General features: G+C 42.8%; 1 protein-coding gene across 1 annotated transcript in view; it reads right to left on the bottom strand.

Moving 5' to 3' along the window:
- The window catches only part of col27a1b (collagen, type XXVII, alpha 1b), a 551,847-nt gene that overhangs the window by 297,929 nt on the left and 234,716 nt on the right, over window positions 1-19,202 (bottom strand). The gene's annotated exons all lie outside the window — the stretch shown is intronic.

Genomic DNA, 19,202 nt, shown 5'->3' with positions numbered 1-19,202 from the left:
CCACCCTCCTCTAGCTTATCTCTCCACGCTTCAAGCTCTCTGCCTTTATTCCTGATGAAGGGCTTTTGCCCGAAACGTCGATTTTGCTGCTCCTCGGATGCTGCCTGAACTGCTGTGCTCTTCCAGCACCACTAATCCAAAATCTGGTTTCCAGCATCTGCAGTCATTGTTTTTACCTTCAACATATTATCTGGCTAATACCCATTGTTACAGGAAACCTGAGAATGTGACTTTTAAAAACAGTTTTGTGATTTACATATGAAAGAAGTGAAACTAACATGGTCACTCTAACAGATGAAAGACTCAACAAACAATCAAGGTATTTTTCAATGTATAATTTCAGTTACATCACACTGTAAACTTTTGCTATAAATTCTGTATCTTACAATGGTGTCCTCCACAACCACCTGATGAAGGAGCAGCGTTCCGAAAGCTAGTGCTTCCAATTAAACCTGTTGGACTATAACCTGGTGTTGTGTGATTTTTAACTTTAGGAGATCCTAGTAATTAATGTTGTCACCCGAGTCAGTACAAATGGTCATAAGGATAGGTTTTTGTTATCGCTACTCTAGATCACAAAAATCAGTAATGTGATTAAGCGATCACAGTCAGGAAAAGACTAACTTAAGTTTATCAAAGACACAGCTGGAGTGTGGTGAGGACATCGTGTTCATCTGCAGATGTTTGACTGACATGATGATTGGGTAAAAACTGTATAAATACTGAAGACTGTGAGTGCCACTTTGGAGTAGTCCAAGGGAGTACTAGGTTGGTAAGTTCTGGTACCACTACTCTGCTGAGGTTTTAGAACCTGTACTTAGACTGGGGCTTGGTGCCTTGTTACTATGTAACTGTGATTCTGTATTAAATAGTGAATGATTAAATACATGTACTAAACCTTTAATGGACTGCTTGTAAGAATTTTATTCTAGACAATTGAAGGGAAAGAACTGAGGGAAGGTTGAGTAGACTCCCGTGAGTCCTCCCTTACCTACGGAAGCTCTCGGGGAGTCTTCAACATGGGTACAGAGGAAGTTCAGGAGAATGATTCTAGGAATGAAAAGCTTATTATAAAAGGAACATTTGAGGACTCTGGGATGGTATGCAATGAAGTTTAGAAGGATGAGGGGGGATCTGATTGAAACTTACAGAATACTGAATGGCCTGGACAGAGTGGACAGTGGGAAGATGTTTCCATTGGCAGGAGAGACGAAAACCAGAAGGCACAGTGCTAGAGTAAAGGGAAGGTGCTTTAGAATGGAGATGAGGATAAACTTTTTCAGCCAAAGAGTGGTGAATCTATTGATTCCATTGCCACAGAAGGTTGTGGAGGCCAGGTCATTGAGTATATTTAAGACAGAGATAGATAGGTTCTTGATTTCCAAGGGGATCAACGGTCACGGGGAGAAAGTTGGAGAATGGGGTTGATAAAACCATCAGCCACGATTGAATGGCGGAGCAGACTCATTGTCTCATAGTTTCCAGGGATGTGCAGGCATGAGCCATGGGAAATGCAGGGTTATAGGGTAGGGGCTGGGTGGGATGCTCCTCGGACAGTCAGTGTGGACTCAATGGGCTGAATGGCCTAACTTCTGTTCCTATGTCTATGTCCTTTATGTGCAGGCAGATGGGATTAGTTTAGAATGGCATCGTGGCTGGCACAAACATAGTGGGCTGAAGGGCCTGTTCCCGTGCTGTACTGTTCTATGTTCAAAGTAGTTAATGGTCATGTCAAAGAAGCAAACAAAGAGCTGTCATGCACTAAATCCAGGATTATCCCAATTGTAACAAAATGTAACCTCTGGTCCATGGATCCTTCGTTTCCTGACAAAGGAACAGTGTAGCTTTTAGAGCCAAAGAAGCCAGATTTTCTGCCTCTATCGAAAGGACAAAAATCCAATGCACAAGATTAACTGCACAACTGTAAACAGGAAATAAAACCTTGGGAGCGCTGTAGCTAGTGCATCAATGGGAGCGTTGTGCAGAAACATTTTGCTTCAAGACCACAAAGCACAGTTTGCCAGTTAATGTACAGCTTAATCAATTTTCATTCAATCTGCATTCACACTTTCTTGAGCAAACAAATTAAAACCTACCAAACGCTTCATTACTGTTGGAAGCCTAGCAGCAATATTATGGTTTGACAGTTTGGTCGAAGGGAAAGAACAAACACCCGGTTATCATGTAGACCCTGCATGTTTGAGCTTAAAAATGTGTTGCTGGAAAAGCGAAGCAGGTCAGGCAGCATCAAAGGAGAAGGAGAATCGACGTTTCGGGCATAAGCCCTTCTTCAGGAATGAGGAGGGTGTGCCAAGCAGGCTAAGATAAAAAGGTAGGGAGGAGGAACTTAGGGGAGGGGCGTTGGGAATGCGATAGGTAGAAGGAGGTTAAGGTGAGGGTGATAGGCCGGAGAGGGGGTGGGAATGGAGAGGTCGGTAAGAAGATTGCAGGTCAAGAAGGCGGTCTGAGGGTTGGGACTGAGAAAAGGTGGGGGGAGGGGAAATGAGGAAGCTAGAGAAATCCGCATTCATCCTCTGTGGTTGGAGAGTTCCTAGGCGGAAGATGAGTCGCTCTTCCTCCAGGCATCGTGTTGGCGGAGTGGGAGGGGAAGTTAAAGTGTTCAGCCACAGGGCGGTTGGGTTGGTTGGTGCGGGTGTCCCAGAGGTGTTCTCTGAAAGGGGGGGTGTGGATCTGACAAGGGAGTCGGGGAGGGAGTGGTCTTTCCAGAACGCTGATAGGGGTGGGGAGGGAAATATATCCTTGGTGGTGGGGCGGCAACTACAACATAACGAGCAGGCTGGTTCAGCATCCAGATTACTGCCAGATGGAACATTCATCCAGAGATCCAAGATGGCGGTGATCCAGTAGGTCTGATAAAATCATGCATTCACCCTCCCTTTCTACCCACTGTGGTGCAATTCACTGATTCTAGACCCTTAGAACTACTATTTATTAGTTTCAGTGGTTTGTTTCAAAGGGAAGGAAAAGAAATGATTAAGGAAAAAGGATCACGAGGATCCCACCAAGCAGGGCACTGTCCTGCAGTACTGGCTGTGGCGCCAGTGTTCGCGAACGTTCCCCAGGGACTTACCTGTGGAGCAGACTCTGGTCTCGGAGTTTGTGAAACTCAGAGCGAAGATCGATTCAGCAATGGAGGAGACCCAGACAGGCTGAAACCGATCTCGGCCATGCTGCAGATGCATAACCTGGAGATCCAGTGTCTCGGGCAGCACGTGGTGGAGGTGGAGCAATGGGCCGCGGCTTCCGAAACCGCAGTGGAATCCTCGGTGGGCCAGGTCCCGGCTCTGGAACGGTTAGTACGGGCCTTAGTCGAGCAGGTCGATTCGATGACCTTGAAAATCAAGGCCGTCGGAAGAATATCTGCCCAATCGGGCTGCCGGAGCGGGAAGGAGGAGGCCGGCTGGTCAGCTTCTTGAAGCAATGGCTCCCGCAGTTTTTGAAGCTGGAAGTCGGGGCCAACTGGGTGCGGGTTGAGCGGGCTCACTGGGTCGCAGTGCGCAGGCCTGGGTCGGACCAGAGCCCCCACCCGGTCCTAGAGTGACTCCAGCACTACAAAAACAAGCAAATGGTGCTGGAAGGATCCACAGGTCTGACATATAAAGGATCACGAATTATGTTTCAAAACTTTTCTGTGGCTATGATCCGTAAGAGGAAGGCTTTTGATGAGGTAAAAAGGAGGCTGAGGGTCTTGAATATTCAGTACTCTTAAGATATCCAGCAATATTACATTTCAACCATGGAGGGTTCACATTTAGTTTTGATTCATCGGAAAAGGCAAAATACTTCCTGGACACCTAAAGATAGATTGGCTGGCTGAAATTATATGGACAATGGTGTTCACTTTGTTTTTTTTCCTGTAGTTTGCCAGGTTTGCCTGGTTTGTTTTTCTAATATGTGGGGGTCTCCCTTTTTCTTCTTCCCTCTCCTCCCCCTTCCTTCTCCTCTACTGTTAGCCTTTGTTTTTTCATCATTCCCTTTTTGATTCTCTTTCTTAGTCCGGGGGGAGTGATGGGGTCTTCCTTTTTTCACCAGGACTGCCTAGGGTCAAACTATGGCGGGTGGGTTGAATGCCACTCTTAATTTTCTTGTTGTAAGATGCATGTAACTTTCTTGTACTTTGTTTCATCTGGGTTAGGGGTGCGGTTCCAGCTAGAAGGAGCTACAAGCCATAGAGGGGTCTGTGGGTAGTATGAGTGTCCCTGTGATTAAGGGGGAAAGTCTCCTCTGAGTTATGTTAAGTGTTGGTTCATTGTAGAAGTAATTGTTAGAAGTTTTGATTTGGTAGTTTTTGTAGTTGTATTTTCAAGTTTATATGAACTGTTTACTGTTTTCACTTGGTGCATTATAAATAGGGTTCTTCCTCCCGGGGAATCACGGGCTGCTTCGGACGGCTATGGCTAACCGTTCATTGAAATGGTGCACCTGGAACATGAAGGAGAGTCACTCACCGATTAAAAGAAAAGAGATACTTTCAAGCCTTAGAAAGGAAAGGGTCAATATGGCCTTGCTGCAAGAAACACATTTAACCAATAAGGAGCACTTAAAGTTGCAGCAGGGAGGATTTGGCCAGGTGTTTTCTCATCCTTTAGTTTTAAGAGTAGAGGAGTAGCTATACTCATTCAGAAGAATCTTCCATTTCAGTTGTTAGACCAAATTAAGGATGAATGTGGGCGGTTTCTGATCCTTAAAGCTTTAATACATGGAGAGGAATATGGGATCTTGAATGCAAGTTGCCCCCCCGGGCACAGTCCCTCAAATTTTTTCATGGATGCTCTCTCCAGGTTGATGGTCCTTGGGGCGCATCATACAATTGTAGCGGGAGACTTTAACCGGCTTATGGACCTCGAGGTGGATAGGATGCCTAGGAGTCTCGCAGGTATATCCCGCAATCGAGGTGGACCTGAACAGGGAGCTGGGGTTGGTGGATGGATGGAGATGTCTTCACCCTGAGGGTAGGGTCTTCAGCTTTTTCTCTAAGCCACATAGGTGCTGTACCAGGATTGACGTGTTTTTTGCCCCAGCGGCCTTTTTGAATTCTGTGCTGTCTTGCAGAAGTGGGAACATAGCCATTTCTGATCATGCAGCAGTGTACATGGAGGTTAAGGTCGGTGGTGATGGGACAGGCTTGCGGCATTGGTTCATGGATCCTCTTCTCCTAAAGGATAGCAAGTTCATTGAGTATTTTTCGCAGGAATTTCAAGTTTTCTAGGATGTTAATTCGGATACGGCCAGTAAGCTGTTGTTGCTCTGGGAGACTGCCAAAACCTATGCAAGGGATTTGATTATTTCTTACTCGGCGACTCGAAAGCGGCAGAAGGGAGAGCAGTAGTGTATGCTCGAGGCTCAGCTGAAGGCAGCCGAGACAGCATATTTTGACAGACCGTCTGTAACCAAGTTGCAGCGGATTACAGCGCTCAGGGCTGCTTTGAATGCTGTGCTCACACAGACAGCAAAGAGGGAGATTCCCTTTGCGAAACAGAGGTTATTCGAATATGGTGATAAATTGGTTAGGTATCTGGCATACTTGGCCAGAAAGAAGAGTGCCCCCCCAATTTATCACATCCATCACAGAGTATGCTGGTGCTATCACCTGCGATCCCAAACAGATTAACGCAGCATTCAGGAAGTTCTACTCTGGGTTGTACCGGTCAGAGGGCTGTGAGGACAAACTGGTGAGACCTTGGATCTCCCAGGTGTAACTTCGGAGCAGACGTCTCTTTTGAATGCCCCTCTGACAATCCAAGAAGTGGTGAGGCAGCTCCAGAGTGGTAAAGCACCCGGCCCAGATGGATTTCGGAGTGTTTTATAAGGAGTTTATAGACATGCTGGCTGGGCCAATGTTGGATATATATAATTATTCATACAATCAGGGCCGCCTGCCATCCTCTCTGAGAGAAGCAAATATTTCTCTTATTCTCAAGACAGGGAAAGCCCCAGAGGATTGTATTTCATAAAGGCCCATATCGTTATTAAATATGGACTTTAAAATTTTGTTGAAAATACTGGCGTTGAGGCTGGAGACAGTCTTGCCCTCTATTGTAAGGGAGGATCAGGCAGATTTTATTAGGGGTCACAAGTCCTCTAATAAAATTAGAAGAGTACTAATTATGGTCCAGATGTGCCAGCAAGGGCTGATTCCAGGCTTTGTAGTCTCCCTTGATGCAGAGAAAGCATTTGACCAGGTGAAGTGGGCGTACCTTTTTTATGAACTGGAACAATTTGATTTGGAGGGGTTTTTGCCGAGTGGGTAACAGTATTATATAGTGATCCAAAAGAGGCAGTTCTCACTAATGGTATAAGATCTGACAATTTTAGCATTGGCAGAGGCAGCCGACAAGAGTGTCCCCTCTCGCTATTTACATTGATGATTGAGCTGTTGGCAGAGGCCATCCGGAGGGACCCCAATATAACTGCTCCGGAGGTGGGGTCAGGCAGGTATAAGATGACCCTTTACGGAGATGATGTTCTTCCCTTTCTAATTAACCTGACGATATCTGTGCCCTGTTTAATACATTTGATTAATTTATTTGGATCTTTCTTGGGGTACAATCAATTTTTACAATTTTGTAAAATTAATTTTACAAAATCGGAGGCCATGCCTGTTCAGGGTCTTGTTAGAGTACCCGATGTTGGGGGTGGAATCCGATTCCCTTTCAGATGGTCACAGGGAGGTTTCTTGTATTTATGCATTTTTTATCACCCCCGCCTTCGATCAATTATATCAAGCTAACTTTGTGCAGTTGCTAGAGAAGATAAGACAGGACTTTCGGCGCTGGGAGGATCTTCTGATATCCTGGTTGAGTAGAATAGCTTTGGTTAAAATGAATGTTCTTCCTCGTTTTATATATCCCATGTGAATGTTCCCTTTGATGCTGCCCAGGCAGGCGCTATGGAAGCTTAACAGTTGGCTTGACTCTTTTATCTGGTGTCATAGGCGGCATCTTGTTAAGTTTGCCAAATTGCAGCTTCTGCAGGGGATGGGAGGTGTGGATTTCCTAGACTTTAAGAAATACCAACTAAGTTCCCTACTATCCTACGTGGCTGATTAGGCTTGCCAGGACCCGCGGTCAATCTGGCTAGACATTGAGCCCTCATTAATCTGTTGTTCATGGATAAGATGAGGACTGTTATGGACCATTGCAGAAGTCCGATTGTCCTTAACACAGTTAAAGCATGGAGAATGTAGCAATAAAGTGAGGGCAATTTACAAAAATTCCCTTTTTACTCACATAGTAGGAATGCCAGGATCAATGGATTCCAGCTTTAAGCTCTGGGAATCTAGAGGAGTCTCCTTTTTGGGAGATTTATTTGACTGGAGGTCATGATGTCTTTCGTGCGGCTGAGCCAGAAATATGAACTATATAGGCATGACCTCTTTCGTTACTTTCAGATTAGGGACTTTACACAGAAAAAAAGACTAGATTAATGGTTAGTCCCTTTCAGTCAGATATGCAGAGGAGAGTACTTTGCTCCACAGGCACTCTCTTGGTCAGCACCCTCTATCATTTATTAAGAGGTAGTGTCTCGAAGGACATCGAGCGGCTGTGTGGAATCTTGGCTCAGGAATTGGGGGTAGAGATCTCACCAGAGGAGTGGGAGGATATTTGGGAGAACATAAGGAAGATTTTGATTTACAAAAGGACGCAGGCTATGCAAAAGAAGGCACTCCACAGGGTTTATTTGGCACCAGAGCAGCTTGTGAAATTTAAGAAGGGAGCATCCCCAATATGCCCCAAATGTAAAACAGATGTTGGTACTCTTACTCATTGCTTGTGGCCATGCCAAAAGCTTCGTAGGTATTGGGGCGCTATAGCGAGTGTTATGAAAGAGGTCTTGAGAACCAAGGTCAAGGTAGATCTGGTACCCCTCCTCCTGGGTTCGCCAAATTTCCCCTCTTTGGACATGCATGGGAAGAAACTTGTTTAATATTCTTTCATTTTGTGTGAGGAAGAACATTCTGATGAGCTGGGTGTCGGAAAATCCTCCAGGACTCTCGGGGTGGCGTAGGTTACTTATGGAGCATGTCGCCCTGGACTTCCTCACGAGTTTGGTGCACCAGAAAACAGAACTTTTTTATAGGACGTGGCAGCCCTTTTTAAACCATATAAATACAGACTTGTCAGCTAAATTGGTCAGGGCCTTTGTGTCATCATGACTGCAGTGTCTGTTCTGAACAAATACGGGTATGCCAACTGATGCTCCCAGTGATGGGGAGTTTTGGTGGGATTGTGCTGAGTGTTCTAACTTAATGTAATTTAATTCAATTTGCCTTGGTTCAACTCGGTTTAATTTAGTTTCTTTTTGTTTTGATTTAGTTATTTATTGAATTGTAGTTTGTGTAGAGTTTCTTTTCTCCTAAGTAGTTTGTGGAGTAGAGTAGTAGTTTGCTTCCGATTATTGTTGTTATATTGCAAGATTGTTCTATTATTTTGTAGTAATTTTATATTTTTTGTAAAAAATTCAAAATCTTCTTCTCAATAAAAATATTTATAAAAAATAATTCATCCAGGAATCTGGGAGCGTAAACCTTCGATGTCACTGAGAGCTGGAGTTTCTTTTGATCAACATCACTCTCAGGGCTGAAGTGAAAGACGAGCATTCCACTCTCCCAACTGCCGCGGTTACAAAACATCAAATGCAGTCAAGATCCTGTTTGGCTCAAGTGTTGCATTCATTAGCATGTAACATCATGGTGCCATTCCAAGCACAGTGGGCCCAGGCAATGACACACAGATGGAGCTGCAGAATCGAGCCCAGGAGTTGCCTGCTCAGACTGCGGAGCAGAGCCAGGCAGTTTGATTCCCCTTTGGCACTTTATATGTTATGATCTGCCCCTACTGCATGCAAAACAAAACTTTTCACTGTACCTATATATGTGACAATAATAAATCAAATCAAAAATCAGAGATTCAGGAAATAGAGCGCAATGAATTGTTCTTTGATTCATCTGTGTAGGTCATTTATTGTTGGAGTTACTTGCCCACAGAGCCAAGGGAAGTGACCTTTGCAGATTTTCCACTTATAAAGAACTCCTGCTTTTTGGTTTCTTTATTCATTCACGGGATGACAGTGTCACTGACCAGGCAGTATTTATTGCCCATTCCTTATTACCCAGAGGGCAATTAAGAGTCAGCGATGTTGCTGTGGATCTGGAGTCACACGTATGCCAGACCAGGTAAGGATGGCAGTTTCCTTCCCTAAAGGACATCAGTGACCAGATGGGTTTTTTCTGACAATTGATACATGGTCATCATTAGACCCCTAATTCCAACATCATTATTTGTTGAATTCAAATTGTACCATCTGCCGTGGCAGGATTTGGACCTAGGTCCCCAGGCCATTACCTGGGTCAACAATCCAGTGACAATGTCCCTAGGTCATCGTCCCCCCCATGAAATAAAATGAAATTTAAATGTAAAGTTTATATAAATCAAATTGAGATTAGTATAAAACTGGGGGCATATTTTTTAAGGCGAGAGGAAAAAGATTTAAAAAGGACACAAGAGGCAACTTTTTTTTACACAGTGAGTGATTTGTGTGTGGTATGAACTTTCTGAGGAAGTGGTGGATGCAGGTACAGTTACAACAGTTAAAAAAACATTTGGATAAGTTCATGAATAGGATAAGTTTGGAGGGATATGGGACAGGAGCAGGCAGGTGGTACTAGTTTAGCTTGGGATTATGCTCAACATGGACTAGTTGGACTGAAGGGTCTGTTTCCATGCTGTATGACTCTATGACTATTGACTCAACAACTGTGACTATCTGAAATTCACTAAACTCAAATCACTGTCCGAAAGAATATTGATTAAAAAGTAACAGGGACTAGGTTAAATACTCGGGAATTACTGTCATTGAATTAGAGGAGATGCCTCAATATTGATTGTAACATTATACTAAGATAATGCAGGATATTTATTCTTGAAAGGACAAAAATTCAGAAGCAAATTAACTCTTCAGCTTACAAATAAAAGCAGGGTGCCATACTGCAGATGCTAGTAATCTGAAATAAAAACAGAGAATGCTGGAGAAGTTCAGCAGGTTTCGCAGCATCTGTGGAGACAGAAACAGAGTGAATGTTTCAAGTCCAATATGACAATTCTTTGGAACTTCCATTCAATTTCTGTCTGCACAGATGCTGCCAGACCTGCTGGCTTTCTCCAGCAATTTCTGTCTCTTTTCTGCAGCTTCAATATTATCTCTGGCTTTCTGTTTTACCTAAATTTTGTTTTATCTTAAAATAAAATAAAGGACAGCAAGATGCTGAAGAAGAGCAATACAGTCACAGAGTCCAACAGCATGGAAAGAGACCCTTCGGCCCAACTAGTCCATACCGGCCTATAATCCCAAACTTAATTAGCCACACCTGCCTGCACTTGGTCCGTATCCCTCCAAACATTTCTTATTGATGAACTTTCCAAATATCTTCTGACCACTACATTCTCAAGAAATTTGTTCCACACAAAAACCACTCTCTGTGTAACAAAATTGCCTCTTATATCTTGTTTTAAATCTCTCCCCTCTAACCTTAAAAGTATGCCCCCTAGTCTTGAAACCCCACACCCTAGAGAAAAGACCTTTGCTATTCACCTTACCTATACTCATCATTATTTTTTAAATCGCTATGAGGTCATCTCTCAACCTCCTATGCACTGGTTAAAAAGGTGCCAGCCTATCCAGCCTATCCAGCCTCTCCCTATAACTCAAATCTCCCATTGCAGGCAACATACTGGTAAAGTTCTTATGAACCCTCTCCAGCTAAAGAATATACCTCCTATAACAGGATCTGAAACAAAACAGAAATCACTCAAGAAACCCAACAGGTTTTCAGTATCTGTTGAGAAAAAGCAAAGTTAATGCTGACTTTGTTTCTCTCTCCGCAAGTACTCCCAGACTTGCTGAGTTTCTCCAACAATTTCTGAGTTTATTCCTCTCTACTTTGTTTGGCCATACCTCACCATTTTAACACCAACAGTATAAATTCATACACGAGTTCAGATAAAAGGCTAATCGGCCCATCAAGTCTATGGAGTCTTTCCACCAACAATCTGACTAGTCCCATTCCCAGAATAGGGAGCTGTTGGTGTACTGGTAACATCACTGAACTTGGAATTCAGAAGTACCAGGCTCTGGAGGCACCAGTTTCATAAACTCTCGATAGCAGCTGCTAGCATAAAAACTCAACCAGTACAATTTGGGATTGAAAGCTAGTCTCAGTGATGGTGACCCTGAAACTACTGCTGTAAAAACCAATGTTGGAGCTGAGGATCCAGCCTTCCCTGTTCAGTGCCCAGTCATTGTGGCATGTGGTCCACCCAGAGAATGTACCACATTCAGGGGCTGATATCAAGCAGGATGCAACTTGGTTATCATGATGGGAGTTCTCACCTCTCTTCATTAGGGAGGCAATGGCCTAGTAGTGTTATCATTGGACCATTAATCCAGCAACCCAAGTAATGATGTGGATACCCAGGTTCAAATCCTTCCACAGCAGATGGTGGAACCTGAATTCAATAAAGCTCTAGAATTAAGAGTTTAATTAGACTATTTTTTGGGAAAACCCATCTGGTTCATAGTGTCCTTTAGGGAAGGAAACTGCCATTCTTACTTGGTCTGGCCTCAATGTGACTCCAGGCTCTTCACTGCCCTCTGGGCAATTAGGGATGTGCAATAAATGCTGGCCAGTCAGCGATATCCTCACCCTGCGAATGAATTAAAAAGGCCTGTCATTGGGATTGACTTGCTACTTGTCCCTGCTGAGTAATTGATTCCATTGGGTACCTATGGAATTGTCCTCTTGTTCTGATAAGTGTGGTGCTAGAAAAGCACAGCAGGTCAGGCAGCATCCAACGAGCAGGAAAATCGATGTTTCAGCACTCTGATTTCTAGCATCTGCAGTCCTCACTTTTGCCCTGTTCTTTTGTCCTACCCATTGAGCCAATGTTGACTTTTTGAAGTCCCTTCCAGGTTCTCTATAGGCTCCATATACATTTGGGCCTTTACACCAAACCAAGATGAACAGCTAAACCAAAATGAAAGGCAACTCTTCATAAATCACAAAGGACCAGAAGCATCTCTCCGTATCTCTCCATTAGAGACAGAATTGGTTAGATAGGGTGTAAAGCCACTCCTCTGTAAGCATACAGCAAGGAAACAGCTACTGTCAGCTGGTATCAGGATTGAACCCACAGCGTCATGTGCCAATAGGCTCGAGCCATGGAGACAACTGACCAACAGTCTGCCAACCAAGTCTGTCAGTGGACAAGCAGGCCAGCATAACCATATGCCCACTGCAGGAGCAGCCCACTATCTTCCTGAACATGACCCTGAACCCCAGCTCCAACAACAGCAGCCAAATAGATTGCAATTTGCATTTATACAAGATGACCAAAAGGAAACAGGATAGAACACTTGCTGCTTACAGTCTGAACAAATGCATGTGGCTAACTGAGTCAAAGGCCATATGATGTACAAAGTAAGCATCAACTATTTTTTTAACAGAGAAAAAGTTAACATGCATACACACTGACACAGCATACACACACAGGCGCACATACTCACTCACACATACTGACATGTCATATATACACACACATATACACTGACACATCATATACATACTCACATATACATACACTCACAGACACACACAGTCCTATAAATACACTTACAGACACACACATACATATACACAGTTACAGAATTAAAAAGCACAGAAACTCTAAAACATCATGTGCAGGGACTAGTCCTATGGAGAATATTTGATTGTGGCCCTTGGCGACTCTTGGAGACAAGTGTGTGGGTGTGTTTATTTGCTTTGGTTTTGATTTATTTTGGTTTTTATTGTTTATTAAATCAGTACAAATAAGTCTTTAAAATGTAAACAGTAACTGCAAGTATTTAAGAAAAAATCCATTCAGCAATAGTTGGAGCTGCAATGCTAATGTTTGTTTCTTCGTAATTAACAGCCGGTTAGTAAGTGACAACGGTGATTGGTCTGTATGTTTTACTGGTTGATAAACTTCTCAATGTTACATGTTCATGTGATTTGTAGCCAATTGTCCCATCATTGACACATCAAAATGGTGACCACTTTTTTGCAGTGATGTCCAACATGCTTGTGGTTCTCACACACACATACAACCTGACACATGCGCATACACACAGACACACATTAACACACACATTCACATACACACAGAAACACCCACATACAGACACATACACACATACTCTCACACAGTCACACACACACACACTTTGCATGAGAGTGGGGAGCCTGTGGAATTCTCTACCACAGAAAGTGGTTGAGACCAAAACATTGAATGTTTTCAAGAAGGAGTTAGATTTAGTTCACAGGGCAAAGATTATGGGGCGAGAATGGGAACAGAGCATGGAGTTGGAAGATCAGCCATGATCATATTGAAGGGCCGATTGGCCTACTCCTGCTCCTGTTTTTTTAAGTTTCGATATAACAACTCCAATTTTCTAAACTCTGATTAGCCATCAAACCTGTCCCCACCCCCTCCAGTTACAGGATAAAAACACCTGCCCCCAGATGCAGGCACCTATCTTCTCAACCTTGTTTCTACACGGGGAACAAATCAAAACCATCATGGGGTAAATCCCAAATTCCACTTGCCCTACACATCAGCCTCAATGTCCCACTCATAGTGAACCAGAGAAACTATACACATCCAGAATGGAGCAGGAATTGGCCATGAAGCCCATGGAGCCTGGATACATTGATATGTATCGACTTTCATCTAATTATCCAGGAACCTGGTTCAAAACATGCTATGGCAGATTGTGGAGTTCGAATTCAATAACAGAAATCTGGAGTTTAGAATCTAACAATGACCATGAAACCATTGCTGATTGTCAGAAAAACTGATCTGGGTCACTAGTGACTTTTAGGGAAGGAAACTGCCATCCTTATCTGGTCTGGCCTTCATGTGACTCCAGACCCACAACAATGTGCTTGACTCCTAACTACCCTCTGGGCAATTAAGGATGGGTAATAAATGCTGGCTTAGCCAGTGACACCCACATCCCATGAATGAATAAAAATAGAATCTGAAAAAATAACACTCAAAGGTGTACAAACAATGTGCAAATATTTATGGTGCAAAACCATATTGTTGTCTATGATTTTACAAAAAAAAAGACTACCTTTCTCCACGTGGCATAATGTTTGAGTTATGCTATGTTTTATGATGCTAATCTGAAAGTTGAAAGGTTAATAGGTGGACAACAGTAGCCGTTGAATGGCTCAGTCTCCAACCTGGTTCAGTGTAATGCTTCAATCATTAAACTGACCTAACACAGATCAGACATTTTGAACGTTCCTGAGGGCTAAACAAGATTTTTTAAAAATCAGCCTTTTGGCACATCCTTCCCAATGTTATAGTGTTTATTGCAGTCACTGATGAAGAGAGGTGCAATCTATGGATGCGAATTGGACTCTGAAGAATCATAGAATACTTACAGTGGGAGAAAAGCCCATTTGGTACATCGAGTCCACACTGACCCTCTGAAGGGCATCCCACCCCCAACCCTTTAACCATGCATCTCCTATGACTAATCCACCTAGCCTGCACATCCCTAGACACGATGGGTAATTTAGCATGGTCAATCCAGCCAACCTGCACATCTTTGGATTGAGGGAGGAAACTGTAGCAAACACACACAGACCCGGGGAGAATATGCAAACCTCTACACAGTCACCCGAGGGTGGATTCAACTCAGGTCCCTGGCGCTGTGAGGTAGCAGTGCTAACCACTGAGCCACCATGTTGCCCAAGAAAGAGGGCAACAGGAGAGTGACATGTTTTGAAATGTGAGTGTGGAGAAAGATGTTTAGAATCAACGGGAATGAAAGAAAGAAAATGGTTTGTTCGACCAAGTATAGGAGAATCTATTGTGTAATGGAGTGTAATCGTCCCCTTTCGAACTTATAAACTGTAGAATGGAAACTGGGCACAGTTATACATCTAAAAATACCAGAAGAGTTTCACAAGTTGAAGATCAAGTGGGATTATGTGGTTGTACACTGCAGCTGTACAAGATTATGTTACATTTCAGAGCAGCATGGTGGAAAATTTAGAAGGTAAAGTGGCACTAGGAGTTCAGGAAAACCTGCCTAACAAGAGCCTTTGGATTGGTTAAGCTACAAGTAGGCAGAAACCTGCAAGTGGACACTCTGAGACATCCCAGAAGCCTGCAAACAAGAAGCATCTCTCACCAACTCTCTCCACAAGAAGGACAGACAAAAAAGCTACAGACTCTAATACAAGACGTAAGTCAACCTGATCAGCTACTGAATCAAGAATCAACCATCATTCTGTGGACAACATTGCTAAAATCAAAAAAACAGTCAGAAATAACTCTTCACCCTTGTGGTCTGGACTTTGATCTAAAGAATTGTTTTCCCTGTCTATATTTTTCCAATGTAATTATGTGTGCCAAACCGCCTGCTTTAGTCTGTTTTATTCATGAAAAAGTGTGTGTATTTGGGATTTTAAGCTGCAACACAGTAAATTAGTCTTTTTTTTTTCAGTTCTTAAAAAATAAGTTTGTTTATAATAAATGCAAACCAGAGATAAAGTGAGACGATGCCATTAGCCCCACTAAGACTAGGGTGACACATGAATAAATCCATGTTTGGAGTAAGAATTTACAGAAAATATTCTACTAACATTACAAAGCTAACAAACAGAAAAATATGGGTCACTGCCAATAATTTGAAGGAACAATGTTTCAACATTAAATAAGATCTCATTGAAATAAATTAGACTTATTGGTGGATGAACATTGCCAATGCAAGATATTATATTCCATTCATTTTTCATGTGTGGCAATTTTTTTGTGTTTATATACCGATATTCACAACGCTATAAATGTCAGGGCATTCAGAAACTCCCTACTGCAAATGCAACTTTACATTAGACTGATTTCCAACTTTCCCAAAGCAAGAAAGATTAATATTTCCTTATGCATTGCTCTAAATTTATAATTTTATAACAGGATCATTGCTGATTTTTTTAAACTAACACAATGAATGTTTAGTATCTGGAATACACATGGTCTAAGGCTGTGCTGGACGCAGATTCAACTATGGCCTTCAAAAAATACAAAGGAAAATCATGTAAGAAAACAATTACAGAGACACAGGGAAAAGGAGGATTGGGACGAGGTTAGTTGCTTTTGCAGAGAGCCAGTATGGACACAATGGGCTGAAAAGCCTCCACTCTGTGCTGTACCCATTCTGTGATTCCAAGTACAAGGTCATAAATGACCATCGGGAATATTGGGAAGCAGAAACTGGTCTTTTGTTGGGAAGTTTTATGCTCACATCCAAGAGTGTGGGTTCAAAATATGATACGGTGGTGCCGTTGTTGGACTGGGGTGGACAAGGTCAGAAGTCACGCAACACCAGGTTATAGTGCAACAGATTGATTTGAAATCACAAGCTTTTGGAGCGCTGCTCCTTCATCACTTCACCTGACGAGAAGCAGTGCTCTGAAAGCTTGTGATTTCAAACAAACCTGTTGGACAGTAACTTGGTGTCATAGTGCTACAGAGTCCAACAGCATGGAAACAGACCCTTGGGTCCAACCAGTTCATACCGAACATAATCCCAACTAAACGAGTCCCACCTGCCTACTCCTGGCCCATACCTCTGCAACCCTTTCCTGTTTAAGTATCTAACCAAATGCCTTTTAAATGTTGTAATTGTAGCCATCCATCACTTCCTCAGAAAGTTCATATCACACGCGAACCACCCGCGGTGTAAAGCGTTTGCCTGTTATGTCTTTTTTCAATCTCTCTCCTCTCACCTTAAAAATGTGCCCCCAGTCTTGAAATCCCCCATCCTTCACTTCTGACTGGGTTCAAGATAGATTGATCGAAGAGAAGGCAAGAACTGCCTTTAGGTTTGGGCTTCTTTATAGCACAATCTGTTACACATTACGACTAAAGATACATACCAGGCTGTAATCTTACGGTCACATTATTAAAAGACTATTTCATAAACTCAGCTACCTCATGCAAAACAGACTGCTTTCTATGTGTTTCTTTCTTCTACCTTCTTAACTCTGCCCACACTGTGCTACTTATGCCCAGTGAGGTGTGGATCCTTGACATCATCACTAGGTTGTTCAAGGGGCCTGTAGTGCTTCTACATTATTTTGCTCACTGAAGGTTGATCCATCCATCCCATTCTTGTATATAACAGCTGCACTGTACTGTTTGCCCAAGGTCATCAGATCATAATGATACAAAAAAAATCCAAATGTATTCAATCAGATACTTGATTGACAGACATACACTGACGAATGCCTTTTACCCAGGATAATTCAAAGAGCATAGTAATACTCTTAAATAAATGTCAAAAAGTATTAATATTATTTTAACATGCAAGTGATGAAATTTACTGTGTTTCCAAGTACCCAGAGTGTGATTTGTAGATTACCCACTAATATGGGAAAATAAACGGTTTTAAATGACACACAGTCATCCTGTAAAGTCATTTGATGTGGTAAACAAAGTCTGTAACAGGCCAAATTAATTTTGATTGATCTCAGTAATTACTGATTAACATTTCCCACAGTAACGAAACACTGTTGAACACAAGTTTATCTCAGAATATAGAGTGTCTCTTTACGATGGCACTTTCTCAGTCTAGTTGGTTACATCAGGTCAGTTTGAGTACGAATGAGTACTTAGATAAAAACATGTGCATACAGACTGACACCCTCACGGTGTCAGGGATATGGGAAGGATGGGAAAAATAGACATCTCTGATGACCACATAGAAAGGAAAGAGGTGGTTCAAAACCATTACACCTCTGTCATGAGGAACCTGCATTCTGGGAAAATAAGAATGAAGAAAATAGCCTTCTCCACCATAACACAATCCTAAGACCATAAGAAACAAGAACAGCAGTAGGCCATTCAGCCCCTTGAGTTTGCTCTGCCATTCATAAGGATCATGGCTGATCTGACATCATTCCTCAAGTCTGCCCTTTTCCTATAACCATTAATTCCCTAACTGATCAAGCATCTATTTCAGCCTTAAATATACACAAGGACTCTGCCCCCACAGCTCTCTGTGGCAAAGAGTTCCAATGACTCTCATCCCTCTGAGAGAAAAAATTCCTCCTCATCTCAGTCTTAAATTGGCACCCCTTTATTCTGAGATGATGCCCTCTGGTCCTAGACTCTCCCATGAGTGGAAACATGCTCTCAGCATTGACCCTGTCAAGCCCCTTAAGAATCCTGCATGTTTCAATGAGATCACCTCTCATTCTGCTAAACTCCAGTGAGTAAAGTCCCAAGCTGTTTAGCCTTTGCTGCTAAAATAAACCCTCCTTGGCAAGGATCATCCAAGTGACTGATCATCAGCCTTAACTCTATTGTAGTGTTGTGATTTATTCAGGAAATAAAGAGAGATTGCAGGACTCAGACATAGAGATATCTGCGTATTCTGGTCCATGAATTACAAAAGTTAGTATGCAGATATGGTAAATGATTGAGCAAATCGATTGGCGTTTATTGCAACGGAAATGTAATCTCAGAATTGTAATGGCACAGAATGAGGCCATTCGGCTGATTGTGCGTGTAACCATTTCTATCACCTCATGCCAACCTCATGTCTTTTTCCCATATCCCTACACACCGTTTCCAGCCAAACAATGCCCTCTTCAATTAAACCGGCCTCCACCCAATCCCTGTCGAGAACGTGTTGCTGGACAAGCACAGCAGGTCAGACAGCATCCGAGGAGCAGAAGAATCAACGTTATGCCCAAAACATCGATTTTTCTGCTACTCAGATGCTGCCTGACCTGCTGTGTTTTTCCAGCAACACACTCTCAACTCTGATCTCCAGCATCTGCAACCCTCACTTTCTCGACCCAATACCTGACAGTGCATTCCACATGGGATGCAAAGCTCCAAAGATTCCCAATCCTTTGAGTGAAGACATTTCTTCTTATCTCAGTTCTAAATGTTCAGCTCTTCCCTGAGACTGTGCTCCCATGTTTTAGACTCCCCAGCCGGGGGACCCACCTAATCAACTCCCTTTCGAATCACGTTATGCTTCAATTAGATCATTTCTTGTCTTTCAACACTGTCAACAGAATAGCTCCAAATTATTCCACCTCTCAGCTCAGGTTAACTTTC

The sequence above is a fragment of the Chiloscyllium plagiosum genome, chromosome 30 (assembly GCF_004010195.1).
Source record: "Chiloscyllium plagiosum isolate BGI_BamShark_2017 chromosome 30, ASM401019v2, whole genome shotgun sequence".
In the NCBI taxonomy this organism is placed as follows: Eukaryota; Metazoa; Chordata; class Chondrichthyes; order Orectolobiformes; family Hemiscylliidae; genus Chiloscyllium; species Chiloscyllium plagiosum.
The sequence above is the reverse complement of the archived record's forward strand: the minus strand, read 5'-3'. Positions and strand labels throughout refer to the sequence as shown.